Source organism: Mustela erminea, chromosome 8 (assembly GCF_009829155.1).
Source record: "Mustela erminea isolate mMusErm1 chromosome 8, mMusErm1.Pri, whole genome shotgun sequence".
Lineage (NCBI taxonomy): Eukaryota > Metazoa > Chordata > Mammalia > Carnivora > Mustelidae > Mustela > Mustela erminea.
In genome coordinates this window covers 111372914-111391021 of record NC_045621.1, presented here as the reverse complement: position 1 = coordinate 111391021, position 18108 = coordinate 111372914, and the positions used below count along the sequence as shown (strand labels likewise).

The window sequence follows — 18108 nt, the reverse complement described above, 5'->3', positions numbered from 1 at the left end:
TGCACTGTGATATTTTCTGTTCTTTTTCTTTTTTTTTACTGAGACATAATAAGGACACCTCAAAAAATCTGATACTTGTTACAGCCCACAGATTAATGGGTTGTGGTCCACAGGTTAGAAAACACTGATTCAGAAAGCTTTCACTTTTTAAGTAGATGCAGTGTATGATTTCTTACTTGTATCAGTTTTCTCTTACTGATAGAACAAACTGCCACAAACTTAAAGAAACATAAATTTATTATCTAACTGTTCTATGGATCAAAAATCCAACATGGATCTTGCTGGCTAAAACCAAGATGCAGGGAGAGCTGAATTCCTCTCTGGAGGCTCCAGGGAAACACCCACCCACTTTTTTGCTCATTCAGGCTTTGGCAGAATTCAATTCCCTGGGGCTGTTGGCCTCAGCTCCCCATTTCCTTGCAGGCTGTCACCTCAGGCTGCTCCTAGCCACTAGAGGCTTCTCTCTGGTCCATGCACGTTGCCCCCTACAGTTCAGGCCATTAACAGGGCACCGAATCCTCTCCATTCTCTGACTCTTCTATTGCTGTGTCTCTCCCACTGCAGTTGGAAAGGTTTGCCACTTTTAAGGACTCATGTGATTAGATCGTACTCATTTGGATAATCTCCCTGTCTCAAGGTCCATACCCTTAATCACATCTGCAAAGTCACTTTTGCCTTTTAACATTTACAGATTCCACGGATTAGAGTGTGAACAACTCTGGGGACCGTTATTCTGCCCACCACACTAACACACAGATGTATGCTTACACATGTACATTTTATCAATAGCAAAGACTAGGATTGCTGAATGATTTTTTTTTAAGTCATACTTAAGGATGTTTTAGATGCAAGGCTTTTGAGAGCAAGAGCCTTATAAGCTTCCATCTGGTACCTTCTCCACAGATTTCAAAGAGCCATTTGTTTTTCCAGATAGTGTTTTAACATTTCTACATAAATCTGGGTACCCACAATAGCACACAGGACTCAGGTTTAAACTCAGAAGAGTACTAAAGATAAGAAAGAATCAGATCCCTGTCAGTCTTGACTTGTTATCTGTTAGATATGAAAAGGAAAACCTGAAGGTGACACACAGCAAATCCATAGTGCAGATCTGGATCCAGCTGCAGTTTTCGCCAGGTAGCTGTCGCTGAGCTCTGTGCAGTGCTGGTGATGAGCAGCTTGCACGTCTCCTGTGATGAAGCAAAGCTCTGGCCACACAGCATTAAAATAATGCAGCAGCATGTTGACCACAGGGCCTTGGAAGGGCCTCCTACCACTTGAGTTATTTTCCATTCCAGGCCAGCTCTTCCATTCCCTATTCTTCCCCTGCAGAACTCACACTCATCTTCCTTAGCATGAACCCAGCTTGTACCGTAGGGGCATCAGCCTGGGCAGAACTTCCTCTGTGCCCCTGCTTCAGCACAGTTTGGGCCCTGGTGTCCCAAATGGTAAAGGTAGTTCTTTATGTAGAATCTTCCCTTAGGCCTCAGGCCATCTTGTATTAGCTTTGAGGGAACCCTCCATAACTTATCTGAGACCTTTCTTCTTAATGCTCTAAATATCCCTTTAACTTTAACTTTAGCTATGTTCGACAAGTTTTGATACTTTGCATTTTTAGTTTCATTCAGTTCTAAATGATCTCTAAATTCCCTTATTTCCTTTTTGACAATGGGCTATTTATAAATATGTTCTTTTTTTTAAAGATTTTATTTATTTATTTGACACAGAGAGATCACAGTAGACAGAGAGGCAGGCAGAGAGACAGAGAAAGGGAAGCAGGCTCCCCACCGAGCAGAGAGCCTGATGTGGGACTCAACCCCAGGACCCTGAGATCATGACCTGAGCTGAAGGCAGCGGCTTAACCCACTGAGCCACTGAGGCGCCCCTATAAATATGTTCTTTAATTTCTAAATATTTTAAAGACTGTCTAAATGGCTTTCTATTTAACTCCATTGTGCCTTGAAAACATAATTTGTGTAATTTCAATCATTTTAAATTTTTTAGAGTTTGCGTTATGGTCCACAATATGATCTAGAGTGGTAAATGTTCAATGTGCCATTGAAAATAATGTGTGTTCTGTGTATTCTGTTCTAGCTGGATGGAGTATTCTCTAAATCCCAGTACATCAATTTGGTTGATGGTGTTCTTCAAGACTTCTATATGCTTATAGATTTTCTGTTTCTTCAAGACTTCTATATGCTTATAGATTTCTATTTCTTTTCCTATCAATACCTGGGAATATGTATTCCAACTATAATAGTGAATTTATCTGTTTCTCCTTTTAGTTCTTTCACTATTTGCTACATGTGTTTTAAAACTCCATTGCTAGGTGCAGAAATCTTAACATTGGTATGTCTTCTTAACGAGTTGACCACTTTACCATAACATAATATCCCTCTTTATCTTTGCTAATATTCCTTGTTCTGAAACATATTTTTTATATTAATGATGCCAATACAGCTGAGGTTTTTGTTTATCATTTGTTTTTAGTGTTTGCATCGTATATCTTTTTTGATCATTTAATTTTAATGTACCCACTTTGATTTTATCTGTAGAGTAGGTTTCTTCTAGACAGCACATATGATCTGTCTCCACCCACTCTCTCCAAGAGTTTAAACTCCCTAAGAGCAGATATTCCATTTGTTTTGTTTGTAACTGTAAATTCCCTATGCCTAGAACACTGTGGGGCTTTAAGTACATATGACTGAATCTTTACTGAATGCATAAACTAGTTTAAATATGTTTCACTGGAAAAGTTTCTTTATTTGGAGGTATAATTTGCTTCTTATTTTCATCCCTTTAACATTTATGTTGAGGGTCCACATTTTTCTTTCTCTCCAATACAATAAATGCAGTCTCTTCACTGATTGGGGGGGGGGGGGTTTGTCATTTGTTTTTCCTTATTAGATTAACTTCTCAATTGAAAACTTCTTTTTTTTGACGTTTTTTGTCAAGGTGATGGTTGTATACTTCAATTGAATGTCCCTTTTATTTTTCTCTCTCCTGGACTATCTTAAAGTGGTGGTCTAATTTATTGTACTCCAGTGTAATAAGAATCTTTATCTATTAAAATTTTATTTTAACATTAAAAAAAAGGAATATCAGGCCTAGCCAGGGGTTCCCTAGAATTGTCCAGTAAAAGACAGTACACATGCTTCATGGCATTTTTAATATTAAGAAGTTTCATTAATATTAGATACTATCAACTTCTACTTCATTGGCTGTTATAAGAGGTTGTCACACACTGTCTCCAAATATCCTATCTCTCTATTGCACTTACTCTACAGCAAGAGCCAAAACTGTGGGCATGTCCCCATAAAGACACCATCAAACCCTCAGCATGCTATCCTGGCATTCGAGCCCCTATTTCTCAGGTCCTGTGGGGACCCACCAGCAGCTGTGTCAGTTGTTAACTGGTCTTAGCTGTGTGCTGGCTCCTCACAGCCCTGAAACACTTGTAGGTTTACTAGGAATAAGATAGAACATTGTCCTTACCTTTGCAGTCATTATCGTTTTCTCGACATTTTTTTATTTTAATAAAATACAGACATCATGAATTTACCAGGTCCTGGTTCAAGATCGCAACTTAAGAGGATCCTAAACTCACCTGCTCCCAGGAACACACCGAATCTACAACTACATATTAAAGAACTTCTTCTGCGGGGGGGAACAATTAAAAGTGACTGAGTGACTTTTACATGTAGGGCCAATAAGAGAAGGCCCACATCAAAGCAGGTAGGAGAGGCTGGGGCACAATCTCACGATAAACCCCATCCCTGGCACAGTGACCAGGGAGGGAACTCAACTGGGAAGGATTCGGAAGGAAACTCAAAACCTGGAGCTTCTCCCCAAGAAGCAAAGGACTTGAACCTCACATTGGGTATCCCAATTTTTATGACCTAATCCTGAGAGACAAGCCCCCAATATATCTAGTTCTGAAAACCAATGAGGCTTGTGACCATAAAACTCACAAGGCTAGACAAAACTAAGAAATGGCTCTTAAAGTGTTTACAAACCCCAGGCTCTGCACAGAGACAGTTGATCAAGAGGCACCCAGGCTCTCTGTGAGTGAGGCTCATTTGCTAACTTCAATGTGTCAGCCTGAAAGGCATATGATTTAGCACATATCTAGCAGCCAGCTCTCTGGCGGACAGCATCCTTTTTCTCTCTCTCTGCCTCCAGCCAACAGATGCCATCTTCACTCTCTCTCTACCACACTCCAGAACCCCAGGAGCTCCCCAGCTGGAACTTTTACATGAGCCTCGTGCCCTGGTTTTTGCAGTTACTGCCTAGTAGACACCTCTTGATCACCTCACTCTGGAAGCCAGAGGGGGTTTCTGGTGCCAGGTGCCATAGGACTGTAACAATCAGAGTTTTTGGCACTCCAAGGGCACTGCACACACAGCAGACTGAAACACAGCCCCTGTCTTTCTGTGAAAGAGGCCATTTGCTCATCCTGGAGCTCCAACCTGATGGGCAGGCTTCTGGATTAGCAAACAACTAGGGACCCACTAAGGTGCCGGCAGGGAATGGAAGCTGGTGGACACAGTTTTGATGCATTTCCTCTGCCTTGCTCCAGCTCACCAGTATCTCCCAGAAGGAAACTTATACTCTCCTCTAACACCCTGATTTTTGCATCTGCTGCCAAGGGGACACCTCTATATCACCTGACTCTAATGGCCAATGAGGCTTACACTCTTGGATCCCACAGGACTGCAACCAAAGGAGACGGAGTTCTTTATTCGCCCCCTCGCCCCCATTTATTCCCTCTGGCAATCACCAATATGTTCTCTGTAACTATGAGCTTGGATTTCTGTTTGGGTTATTTATTTATTTATTTATTTATTTAAATTGTAGATTTTCTTTATTTTTTTCAATTGAAGTATAGTTCACATACAATTTTATATTAGTTTCAGGTGTACAACATAGTGATCCAATAATTATATACATTATAAAATCCTCACCATAACTGTTGTTATCATCAATCATCATATAAAGTTATTACATTGTTTTCTATACTTCTTACTTTTCATCCCAGTGAATTATTTATTTTATAACTGGAGATTTGTTACTCTTAATCCCCTTCACCTATTTCACCATCCCCCGACCCCGCACCCCGCTCCCTTCTGGCAACCATCATGTTCTCTGTATTTATGAATCTGTTTCTGGTTGTTCGTTTTGTTTGTTTTGCTTTTTAGATTCTGCATATAAGTGAAATCATAAGGTACTTATCTTTCTCTGTTTGACCTATTTCACTTATTTCACTCAGAATAATACACTCTAGTTCCTTCCATGCTGTTGGCAAGATATCATTCTTTTTTATGACTGAGTACTATCCCTTTGTATGTATACACCACATCTTCCTTATCCACTCATCTATCAGTGGACACTTAGGTTGTTTCCATAACGTGGCTACTATAAACAATGGTGCAATAAACATAGGGATGGATATATCTTTTGAATTAATGTTTTTGTTTTCTTCAAAAAATACCCAGAAGTGAAATTACTGGGTCATATGATATTCCTATATATAACCTTTCTGTGCAACTCAATACTGTTTTTCATAGTAGCTAAACCAATTTACATTCCCACCAAAAGTGTATATGGGTCCCTTTACTCCACATCCTCATCAACAATTGGTATAGTATTATATACTTTCAGATAGTAGCCATTCTGACTAGTGTGAGGTGGTGGTTTTGAATTGTTTCCCTGATGATTAGTGTCTGTTGGTGATCTGTGTGTCTTCTTTACAAAAGTGTCTATTCAGGTCCTCTGCCCACTTTTTAATCAGTTTGGGGTTTTTTGGTATTGCTTTATATGAGTTTTTAACTATGTTTTGGATCTTAACCCCTCACCAGATAGATCAGTTGCAAATATCCTCTTCCACTCTGTGGGTTGCCTTTTCATTTTGTTGATGGTTTCCTCTGTTGTGCAAAAGCTTTTTAATTTGAGATAGTCCCCATTGTTTATTTTGCCTTTGTTTCCTTTGCTTGAGAAGATAGACCCAAATAAATATTGCTAAAGCCAATGTCCAAGAGTTTACTGCCTATGTTTTCTTTTAGGAGTTTTATGATTTCAAGTCTTACATTTAGGTCTTTCATCCATTTTGAGTTTATTTCTGTATGTGGTATAAGAAAATAGTCCAGTTTCATTTTTCTGCATGCAGCTACTCTGTTTTCCCAACACCATTCATTGAATGGATTATCTTTTCCCCAATGTATACAATTCTTGCCTTCTTTGTCATGGACTAATTGACCACATAAGTGTGGGTTTATTTGGGTTCTCTATTTTGTTGTGTTAATTTATGTGCCCTTTTTTGTGCCAGTACCATACTGTATTGATTACTGTATTGATTTGTAGTATACTTTGAAATCTGGGATTGTGATACCTCCAGCTCTGCCCTTCTTTCTCAAGATCACTTTGGTTATTCAAGGTCTTTTGTAGTTCCATACAAATTTTAGAAGTATTTGTTCTAGTTCTGTGAAAAATACTTCAGGTATTTTGATAGGGATTACACTGAATCTGTAGATAGCTTTTGGTACTATGGACATTTTAACACTATTAATTCTTCCAATTTATGAGCATGGAATACCTTTCCATTTGTTTGTCTCATTTTTAATTTCCTTGAGTTCTTGTGTCCCACAGGATTATAACAGTCGGAGAGACAGTCTTGGCAGGGTACCACAACCAGGGCAGGGCACAGACAGCAGACTGAAATGCAATTCCAGTCTTTCTGAAAAAGAGGCCTATTTATTAATCCAGGGGCTTCAGCCTGAGGGAGAGGTTTCAGGTCTGGCACACATCTAGAGGCTACAAAGTTGCTCTTGGAGAACTAGGCCAGTGGATGCCATCTTTGTGCTCTCCCTTTGCCTCACTACAGCTCACTGGTATCTCTAAAAAAGGAACTTACAGGAGTGCCTGGGAGGCTCAGTCAGCTAAGCGTCTGACTCTTGATTTCAGCTCAGGTCATGATCTTGGGGTCATGGGATCAAGCCCCATCTTGGTCTCTGGGCTCTACAGAGTCTGCTTGGAGTTCTTTCTCTTCCTCTCTCTCTCTCTCACTGCCCCCCACCAAATAAATAAATAAATAAAATCTTAAAAAAAAAAAAAAAGAAAGAAAGAAAGAAAAGAAAAGAACTCACATTAGTCTCCAGGGCCCCAATTTTGGCAACTACCACCAAGGAAATATCTCTAGATCACCTGGATTGGTAGTCTGCAGGAATTACGCTTGTGGCCCCACAGGACTGTATATATTTGCATATTTTTATTTTAACATTTATTTCCTGAGGGTCTAGCTTCCAAATATCCTGAATCTAGGGGCTAGATAGGATCCTTCTCTTTGGGACACTGACTGGTCTTGGCATACCCCGGCAATGAGAAGCTATTAAAAATAAGACAGGGGGTACCTGGGTGGCTCAGTTGGTTAACCATCTGACTCTTGATTTCAGCTCAGGTCATTATCTCAGAGTCATGAGACCAAGCCCTGCATTGGGCCCCATGCTCAATAGAGAGTCTGCATGCAATTGTCTCTCTTCCTCTGCTGCTTGCATCCTCTCTCTCTCTCTCTCTCTGCAATAATAAATAAGTCTTTTATTTTTTTTAAAAAAGGCTTTTTGGAAAAATTACAAAGGTTTCAGAGACAACCAAGAGTTAGGGCAATATTGAATGATAAGATTCATCTGTTAGACAAAGTCACTCCTTCAAGATTGGGAGACATGGCTGTTTCATCTAATGCATAGAAACCAACACAGAAAGTCAATCAAAATATACTCAAATATACTCAAAGAGGAATATACTCAAAATGAAAGAACAAGTTAAACCCTCAGAAAGAAACTTCAATGAAACAGTGATAAGTAACATACAATTTACCATCTTAACCATCTATTTATTTATCTTTTTAAAGATTTTATTCACCCATTTGACAGGGAGAAAGATCACAAGTAGGAAGAAAGGTCTGCAGAGAGAGAGAGAGAGGAGGAAGTAGACTTCCCCCTGATCAGAGAGCAGGATGTGGGACTCATTTAATCCCAGGACCCTGAGATCATGCCCTGAGCTGAAGGCAGAAGCTTAATCCACTGAGCCACCCAGGCACCCCCATCCTAACTGTATATAAGTGTGTAGTTCAGCTGCATTGAATATGTTCATAATGTTCTGGAACCACCACCACCATCCATCCCTTAGAGCTCCTCTCATTTTGTAAAACTGAAACTCTACCTAAACCATAACTTAAACCATAATTTCCCATTTCCCACTCCACCCAGCCCTGGCAACCACCATTCTACTTTCAGTCTCTAGGATTTTGAAGACTTAAGTATTTCACTTAAGTGGAATCATACAGTATGTTTTTTGGTGTCTAGCTTATTTGACTTAGCACCAAGTATTCTTTCATCCATGCCATCACATATATCAGAATTGCCCTCCAATTTAAGGCTAAATAGTATTCTACTGTATGTATATACGACATTTTATTTATTTATTCATCCATTGGTGTACACTTAGGTTGCTTCCATATTTTGAATCATGTTGCCCTTAACATGGGTGTACAAATATCTCTTTGAGATTCTGCTTTCAGACATTTTGGGCATACCCAGAAGTTGAACTACTGGATCATATATTTTTTAATTTTTAAAATTTTTTTTAGGAAATGCCATACTGTTGTAGACAATGACTGCACCACTTTACTTTCCTACCAATACTGGACAAGGGTTCCTATTTCTCCACATCCTCTAACACTTATGATTGTTTGGGTTTTACTTCTTCTTTAGATAGTAATTATCCAAATGAGTGGCAGGTAGTGGTGGTTTTGATTTGCTTTGCCCTAATTATTAGTGATATTGAGCATCTTTTCATATGCTTGTTGGCCATCTGTATTCTTTGAAAAAATATCTACTGAAGGCCTTTGTTCATTTTCTTAATCAGGTTCTTTGGTTTTATTGTTGTTAAATTTTAAAGTTATCTAGACATCCTGGATATTAATCTCTTGTCAATATATGATTTATAAATACTTTCTCCCATTCTGTGGATTGCCTTTTGTCCTGTATATACAGTCTTTTGATGCACACCATTTTAAATTTTTGTGAAGTCTGATCTGTTTTTGTTGTTGCTGACTGTGCCTTTGGTGTCCTATCCAAGAAATCATGCCAAAGCCAATGTCATTAAGTTTTGCTTTCACAGTTTTAGGTCTGATACTTAAGTCTTTGGTACATCTTGAATTAATATTTGTATATGGTGTTAGGTAAGGATCCAACTTCATTCTTCTGAAAGTGGATATCCAGTTTTCCCAGCACCATTTGTTTTTATTTCAAAATTTTAATTACATTCTAGTTTGTTAATGCACAGTGCAATATTGGTTTCAAAAGTAGAATTCAGTGGTTCATCACTTACATAGAACACCAGTGTTCATCATAGCAAGTGCCCTCCTTAATACTATTCCTTATATAATCCATCCCCCATTCACCTCCCTCCATCAACCCTCAATTTGTTCTCTATTGTTAAGAGTCTCTTATGGTTTGTTTCTCTCTCTCTCTCTCTCTCTCTCTCTCCCCTTTTTCCCCTTCCTGTGTGTTTGTCCATTTTGTTTCTTATATTCCACATATGAGTGAAGTCATATATAGTATTTGTCTTTCTTTGAGTGGCTTATTACACTTAGCATAGTATATTCTAGCTCAATCCATGTCATTGCAAATGACAAGATTTTGTTCTTTTTGATGGCTGAGTAATATTCATGTGTGTGTGTGTGTGTGTTTATGTATGTATACCACATCTTTTATATCCATTCATCAGTCAATGAGCATTTGGGCTCTCTCCATAGTTTAGCTTTTGTAGATAATGTTGCTGTAAACATCACTGTGTTTATACCCCCTTTGAATCTGTATTTTGGATAAATACCTAGTGGTGCAATTGCTTGATCAGAGGATAGTTCTATTTTTAACTTTTTGAAGAACCTTCATACTGTTCTCCATAGTGGCTACACCAGTTTGCCTTCCCACCAACAGTTAAAGAGGGTTCCCCTTCCCCTGCACCCTCACCAACAACTCTTCACCAACACCATCAATCTTGCGTTGTTAATTTTAACTGTTCTGACAGATGTGAGATGGTATCTCATGATTTTGATTCGTAGTTACCTGATGATGAATGATGTTAAGCATCTTTTCATGTGTCTATTAGCCTCTGGATGTCTTCTTTGGAAAAGTGTCTATTCATGTCTTCTTGACCATTTTTTAACTGGATTATATGTTTTGGGGGTATTCAGTTTGATAAGTTCCTTATAGATTTGGGATACTAACACTTTATCAGATAACATTAATCTTCCATACATACTTATACTAGAAGTTATAGGATAAGAATTCCTCTGATGTGCCTTCTTCTCTTAGTGTCTGCTGATGCAATGGGCCTCTAACACCTCTTAGAGTTGAAGAATCTCAAAGGTGGAGGGCATGTCCAAACAGCCTGGTGTTCTGGGAAAGATTATTTGGATGCATGAAGTTGGAAGCTACAGGTTTTATGATCTTCACAGCTTTGATTAGTCCAGACAGCAGTTGGCTAGTTCACAGAAGGGATATAGATATAATCCTGACAAGATGGCTGGTCAACCAGGACACCATCAATATAAGAGAAGCTACTCTAGATGGTCCAAGAAAAAAATTAGAGGTTTACACAACTGTGCTGGAACACTGTAAAATGGTCTCACTGATCCCCCACTTCTGTTGTTCACACCCACACATGATTTCCTTCACATAAATATGGACTGATCTAACAACTTGCTTCTAACCAAAAAATGCAAGAGCTACATGTCATATGCTAAGGACATCAGAGGAGGTCACTTTGGTGAATAGGTTATATGAGACTGTGACATCATCCTGCTAGCAGACTCTCTCTCCTGCCTTCTCTGGTGAAACAAGCAGCCATGTTGGAAAGGTTCACATGACACAGTACTGATGGTGGCCTTCAGCCAGCAGTCAGCTGAGAACTGAAGCCCTCCTCTGATGGACCACAAGGAACTGAATTCAGTCATCAATCACTTGAGCCTGGAAGTGGACCTTTCCCAAATCAATCCTCAGATGAAACTCCAGCCCTGAGCAGCACCTTGATTTCAGCTTTGTGAGAGATTCTGATGCAGAAGGTCCAGTTAAGCCTTTTCAAGCTCCTGATCCAAAGAAACTGTGAAATAAGAAATGTGATTTGTTTTAAGTTCTAAGTTTGTAGTGATTTATGATGTAGTGATAGAGAGCTGATACAACAATTACTGGAAGGCTAAGGGAATGAACATCCTGTTACTGACTCTTTTAGCTGCCAACAGCACCAGAGTGATTTAGAACTCATCATCAGTCCTGTATTTGCCTGAAATTGCCACCATAGATTCTCTTCTGCCTTCAAAATCTTATATAAGGGAAAATATAGGATGACTTTGAAATATCTTATGATGTGATAAAATAAGGAAGTGGGGGTTTTGGAATTTTTAAAATTTATTTATGAGAGACAGAGAGAATGAGCAGGGGAGGGGCAGAGGGGAAGGACAAGCAGACTTCCTGCTGAGCAGGGAGGCCCATTTGGGGCTTGATCCCAGGACCCTAGGATCATGACCTGAGCCAAGAAGGCTGATGCTTAACTGACTGAGCCATCCACGTGCCTCAGGAAATGTTTCAATTAATTTGAAGGAATGTCAATAGGACAGAGAGCCAACAGAAGGAACTATCAATGGCCAAAGCTGGGGCAATATGGGAAATAAACTAAAACATGAGTACTAGATAATAACTCATAAAATAAAATAAATATCCATGATTCCATACTAATACTAATTAATGTGAGAGAAGGAACAACTCTTCTTCATGGAAGAATACCAATTATATATACCAAATACAGAAGGAATAAAAAAATTTTACATACCTTTTAGGCAAACACCATAGCAAATGGAAGCAAGTTTCACCATGGATACTAAAATCAGCAGGCAAAACAGGATGTTAGCATAATCTCAGAGTTATTGACCCCAAGCATTTAATAATTACACAGGGAAAAATTAGTAATTTTACGTTGGAGAAACCCAGCAGTTACCATCTTAACAAAGTGATCAAGATTTACTTCCTGATATGATGCACTGGGAAAGACAAAACATTCCATGCATAACTTTGATCTAATCATGAGGAAACATCAAACAAATCTAAACCAGGAGATATTCTATGAAATGCCTGACCAACACTCATGGAAAGTGTCAACATTATGAAAGACAAGGAAATGAATTGTGGTAAAATAAGGAAACAAATTGGAGGAAACAAGGGTATTTTTACACTGAATGCAAATGTGGTATTTTGGACTGGTTCCTGGAACATTAAAAGGACACTGGGAGAAAACTGCTGGGATTTTAAGGTCAATGGTTTAGTTAATAGTATTGCACCATTGTTAATTTCCTGGTTTTGATCATTGTTCTATGATTTTATAGTTGTTAATATTAGGGGCAGATAAGTGAAGAGTCTATGTTAACTCTATACTGTATTCACAAATTTCTGTGAGTCTAAACTTTATCAAAATAAAAACTTGACATGCATGAATACCCTTCCACTCATATTTAAAATGCCAACAATAATAACCCATTAGCCTGGTTCTGCTACACACCCTGCTACCTCATACCATCTGCTACACACCCTGCTACCTCATACCAGATGTTCCTGTGTTCTCCTTAGGAAAGTAAGACCTTGAGTCCTTATAAGTCATTGTATCTCTTTCTAAGTGATGTTCACTTCCTTTTCAAGATCAATTACAATTGACTTTTGATGCACTGCAAAGTCTAAATTATAAGTCAATATTAACAAATACACTTTAACAGGGTGTCTGGCTGGCTCAGTTGATAGAGTACACAACTCTTGATCTCAAGAGTTTTAAGTTTAAGCCCCACATCAGATGCAGAGATTGCTTTAAAAATCAACAAAAATGGGGTTCCTGGGTGGTGCAGTCAATTAGTGTCCAACTCCGGTTTCAGCTCAAGTTGTGATCTCAGGATCATGAGATCAAGCCCCTTGTCCAATTCCATGATCAAAGTGGGGTCTGCTTAAGATTCTCCTTCTGCCCCTGCCCTCCTATCTCCCTCTCCCTCTTTCTCTCTCTAAGTCTTTTTTTTTTTTAATAAAAGTATGGGACACCTTGTTGGCTCAGTCAGTTAAACATCTGCCTTCAGCTCAGGTCATGATCCCAGGGTCCTGGGATCGAGTCCCACATCAGTGTCCCTGCTCAGTGGGGAGCCTGCTTCTTCCTCTGCCTGCTTCTCCCTCTGCTTGTGCATTCTCGCTCGCTCTCTCTCCGATAAATATATAAATAAATCTTTTTAAAAATAGATAAAGTAAAATATACCATCCAAATTTTTTTTTTAATTTTAAAAAACACCTTAAGATTAGTACTGGCAAATCATGCAGAACCGTCCTTAAATCAATCCTGAGAAGGAAATTAGTCTTGCTCAGTCAGTTGGTCATAGGAAACTCCCCATGAAGCCATAATATGGGTTGAGAGAAAAATATCAGTACAGCAGGAGTAACTGCCATGCAAATCCAAGCCATTTGCTCACACAGTTTACTCCTTCGGGACATGTTCATGCACAATCTCCTATGTACTATTCCACTTGATTTTGAATTATCAGTATGCATGACCAACTTTTTGGCTTCATAGATCCAATAACAGCCAGATCAGGATAAGCAACTGAGGTCAGATGATAAGTGTGTTTTCCTTTGGTTTCTATCATGGCTAAGAAGTAAATCAGGAGCTATTTCTCAGAAAGGGAGTATCTATCTTCACAAAATGGCACTGCTTTGTTCCAAAATCCCAGAAGTCTGAGCTGAGATCCTCTACAGGGATTTTCCAGAAGCTCCATCATATCCATCAAAATACCAGAAATACTGGGGCACCTGGGTGGCTCAGTGGGTTAAGCCTCCGCCTTCGGCTCAGGTCATGGTCTCAGGGTCCTGAGATTGAGCCCCGCATCGGGTTCTCTGTTTGGCGGGGAGCCTGCTTCCCTCTCTCTCTCTGCCTACTTATGATCTCTGTCTATCAAATAAATAAATAAAATCTTTTTTTAAAAATACCAGAAATACGTTGGGAACTGCTGAACCTGTGGGGTTGTTAGGCTCAAGTGGCAGAGCAGCCTGCAATAAAGTTGAATCAACTCTTGCTCTGAATTTTTGTCTCAAAACTTAAAGATTATGTGTTACTCTATAATCAGGTGAGACAACACACTCAAATGTATGTGTTCCCTCTAGAATCAATCCAAAGTGGACCACCAAAATGCTACACCTCTTATTAGTGCAAGGTGCAATAACTTGTGTTTCATTTGGGACTTAAAGTCACTACTATATTTGCGTCATAAAATGAATGAGCAACAAAAGCACCACTCCCTGAAGGCAAAACCCAAAAAAATGAAGAACTAAACAACTAAAATTACAAATTGAAAAGGTTTATCAAGTTGCTTTGAAGAAGTTTACAGCAATAGTAGAGAAATTCAAGGACACTCTAATAGCCAATATTCCTGTCTTAGACTTTCCTTCTCCACAGCTTCCTACTCCTACAACTCTCAGAAGATGGTTTAATGGATGTTCCACATTTACATGGAGGACCATAAAAGAGTAGGTAAGACAATCAACACAGACAAAAAGGGAAAACACCAAGCCAGTGATGATTCAGGGGAAGCACCCCCTCCCATAATATTCTAAGTGAAGGGGTCTATCTGGGATTTAGGAAATGGACTTTTTGTTTTATTAACAAAAAAGAAGTCTGATTTGTGACTCATGTTAACTTAGACTAGGTAGACATTAAGATCTAGAAGGTTCAATTTCTCTGGGGAAAAAAATTGGCTTCTGGAAATAACTTTTCTCAAGCAACCATTTTTATTTTCTTAACTTTAGGATTATAAAGTAAAAGACTGCCTACATGTAATAATCTATGATGTCATAAAGTATAATGCAAAACTTAAATGATATCAAAGGTTAAGTGCTACCCTGGATTTAAAATATTCTTTCCATCATTCAGTGAAAATGTGATGCCCTTTGGCAAGAATTTTTTTTTAAGATTTCATTTATTTATTTGACAGAGAGAGACACAGCAAGAGAGGGAACACAAGCAGGGGAAGTGAGAGAGGGAGAAGCAGGCTTCCCTCTAAACAAGAAACTCGATGAAGGACTCGATCCCAGGACCCTCAGATCAGGACCTGAGTCAAAGGCAGGCGCTTAATGACTGAGCCTCCCAGGCACCCAGGCACAAATATTTTACTTAAACATCTAAGATAAGTAAGTTACACACTTTTAAATAGCTTTATTGTAATATATTTCACATAGACTACAATTCACACTTAACTATACAATTCTGTGGTTTTTAGTATATCCACAGAGCTGTGCAACCATCACCCACAATCAATTTTAGAATATTTTATCACCCTAAAAGCAACACTGTACCCATTAGCAGTCACTTCCCATTTCTCACCAACTCTCCACCCCATGCCCGCTTTCTGTCTGCATGGATTTGCCTCATTTTGACATCTCATGTAAGTGAAATCATAAAACATGTGGTCTTTTGTGAATGGCTTCTTTCATTTAGAATAATGTTTTTAAAGTTTTTCCATTTGTAGCACTTCATTGCATTAAATGTAGTGTTTTGTTGCTTTTTGTAACTGAAAAAATATTTCACTGTATCACTATACCACATTGGATTTACCTATTTATCAGCTAACAGACATTTTAATTGTTACCATTTTGGGGCTATTATGAATAATACTGCAAGTTCATGTATAAGTTTCCCATGGACACATATTTTCATGTCTCCAGAGTATAGGCGTATGAGTGGAATTTCTGTTCATATGACAACTCTGTGTTTCAGAAAATGACAATCTTTTTACAAAATGACTGCATCACTTTACATTCCCACCAGTAGTGTATGAGGGTTCCAAGTATACCATATCCTCACCAACATTAGTTATTTTCACTTTTACTGTGGCCGTTGCAGTGGATGCAATTCTTTTGAATTGTATTTCTTTAATTTGATCACTGTGCTTTTGATTTGTATTTCCCTAATTACTAATGATGTTGAATACCTTTTCACATGCATATCTTCTTTAGAGTAATGTCTGTTCATATCTTTTGCCTATGTTTTGTTGGGCTATCTTTTTACTATTGAAATATAAGATTCTTTACATATTTTGGATATAAGTTCCTTATCAGATATGTGATTTGAAAATGGTTTGTGCCACTCTGTGGATGGTCTTTTACTTTTTTAAAAAAAAGATTTTATATATTTATTTGTCAGAGAGAGAGAGTGCACCAGCAGGGAGAGTGGCAGGCAGAGGGAGAAGCAGGCTCCCCGCTGAACAAGGAGTCCACTGCTGGACTCAATCCCAGGACCCCAGGATCACAGCACAAGCCAAAGGCAGGTGCTTAACCAGCTGAGCCACTAGACATCCCTATTTTTTTTTTTAAGTAGGCTCTACACCCAACATGGGGCTCAAACTCATGACCCTGAGATCAAGTTGCATGCTTTCCCAACTGAGTCAGCTAGGCATCCCTGTCTTTTCACTTTTCTGTCAGACACCTAAAAAGACTTTGCCTACCCTAAAGTTATGAAGACATACTTCTGTGTTTCTCATACCCCTACATTTAAGAGTTTTATAGTTTTATACAATCCATTGGGAATTAATTTTTGTGTGTGATATAAGGAAAGGATCCAACTTCATTCTTTAGCATGTGGGTATCCAGTGTCCCACCACCACTTGTTAAAATACTGTTCTTTCTCCCATTGGATTATCTTGACAATCTTTTAGGGAATCAACTGACCACAATGTAAGGGGTTACTTTTAGATTCTCAGTTCTATTCCATTGATCTATATACCTATTCTATGCCAGTACCACGTTGGACACCGTATCTTTGTACCAAGTCTTGAAATAGGGAAATGCAAGTCTTCTAGCTTTGTTCTTTTTAAGATTGCTTTGGATATTGTGAATCCCTTGTATTTCCATATAAATTTTGGCTTGTCACTTTCTAAGAAAAAGCCTGGCGGGATTTTGATAGAGATCGTGTTGGATCTGTAAGTTACACCTTTTTCTAGACAGAACTAGATGCTATGCTCTTTACTTCTTATAACAGAAGGAACATCTGAAGAGTACTAAGAAAACAGTTAAATTTCCCTTTTATATAAAGGAAAGAAATCAAATAGTTCTTTTTTTATTTTTAAATGATCAGTTTACTGGATAAGTTAGCATGAATCAAATTCATTGACTTTGAATCTCATTTTGCCATTTTGTCTTGGGAATAACTTAATTTATCTAGTATTGGACAAACCATTGCAATTCTCCCTGTACTCCACCTACACAGATATATAACTTCTAAGTAACATTCAGTTGAGATGTTACCATATCTTTCGTTAATTATATAAACTTCATGTTTGTTTTAAAATATAGGTTTAAATATTATTCAAACACAGTGAGGCCAACAGACCAGGAAATTGTTGCCATTTGAAAGACAGGTTTTTTCCTCCCTTGCTGTTTGAAGCTTGGCTACCATCATCAGTAACTATCCAGACCAGGAATTCATGATCAATGGACTACTTCAGCAGAAACAGATGGTCACTGATGCTCTTCACCCTGGAAAGACAACAGACATTCAGGAAAAACAGCAAAAATGCACAAGACCATACCAGATGTCATCTTTGTATTTGGATTCAGAACCCATTTTGGTGGTGGAAAGACTTTTAGTTTTGGCATGATTTATGATTCTTTGGATTATGCAAAGAATAACAAACCCAAACATAGACTTGCAAGAGATGGCCTATATATGAAGAAAAAAGATGTTGAGAAAACAGCAAAAGGAACCAAGAGCAGAATGAAGAAATGCAGAGAGACTACAAAAGCTAACATTGGTGCTGGCAAAAAGAAGTGAGCTGAAGATTGGACAACAGAAGGCGTAAAGATTCTGCAGTGACTTTATCTGTAGTGATTGTGTACATTTTTCATGAGAGTATTAATAAACTAAGAGCTCAAAAAAAAAAAGGAAAGGAAAGATATTACTAGTAGGTTCTAAGAGGAAGGGGCATGCTATGCCATCCAGGGCCATGTGGGAAGCACCAGGTCGGTCAAGGGATGAAAA

General features: G+C 38.6%; 1 pseudogene; it reads left to right on the top strand.

The window, feature by feature from the left end:
- Positions 1 to 1355: 1355 nt before the first annotated feature.
- On the top strand, positions 1356 to 17973 carry LOC116597109 (annotated as a pseudogene).
- The last annotated feature ends 135 nt before the right edge of the window (positions 17974 to 18108 follow it).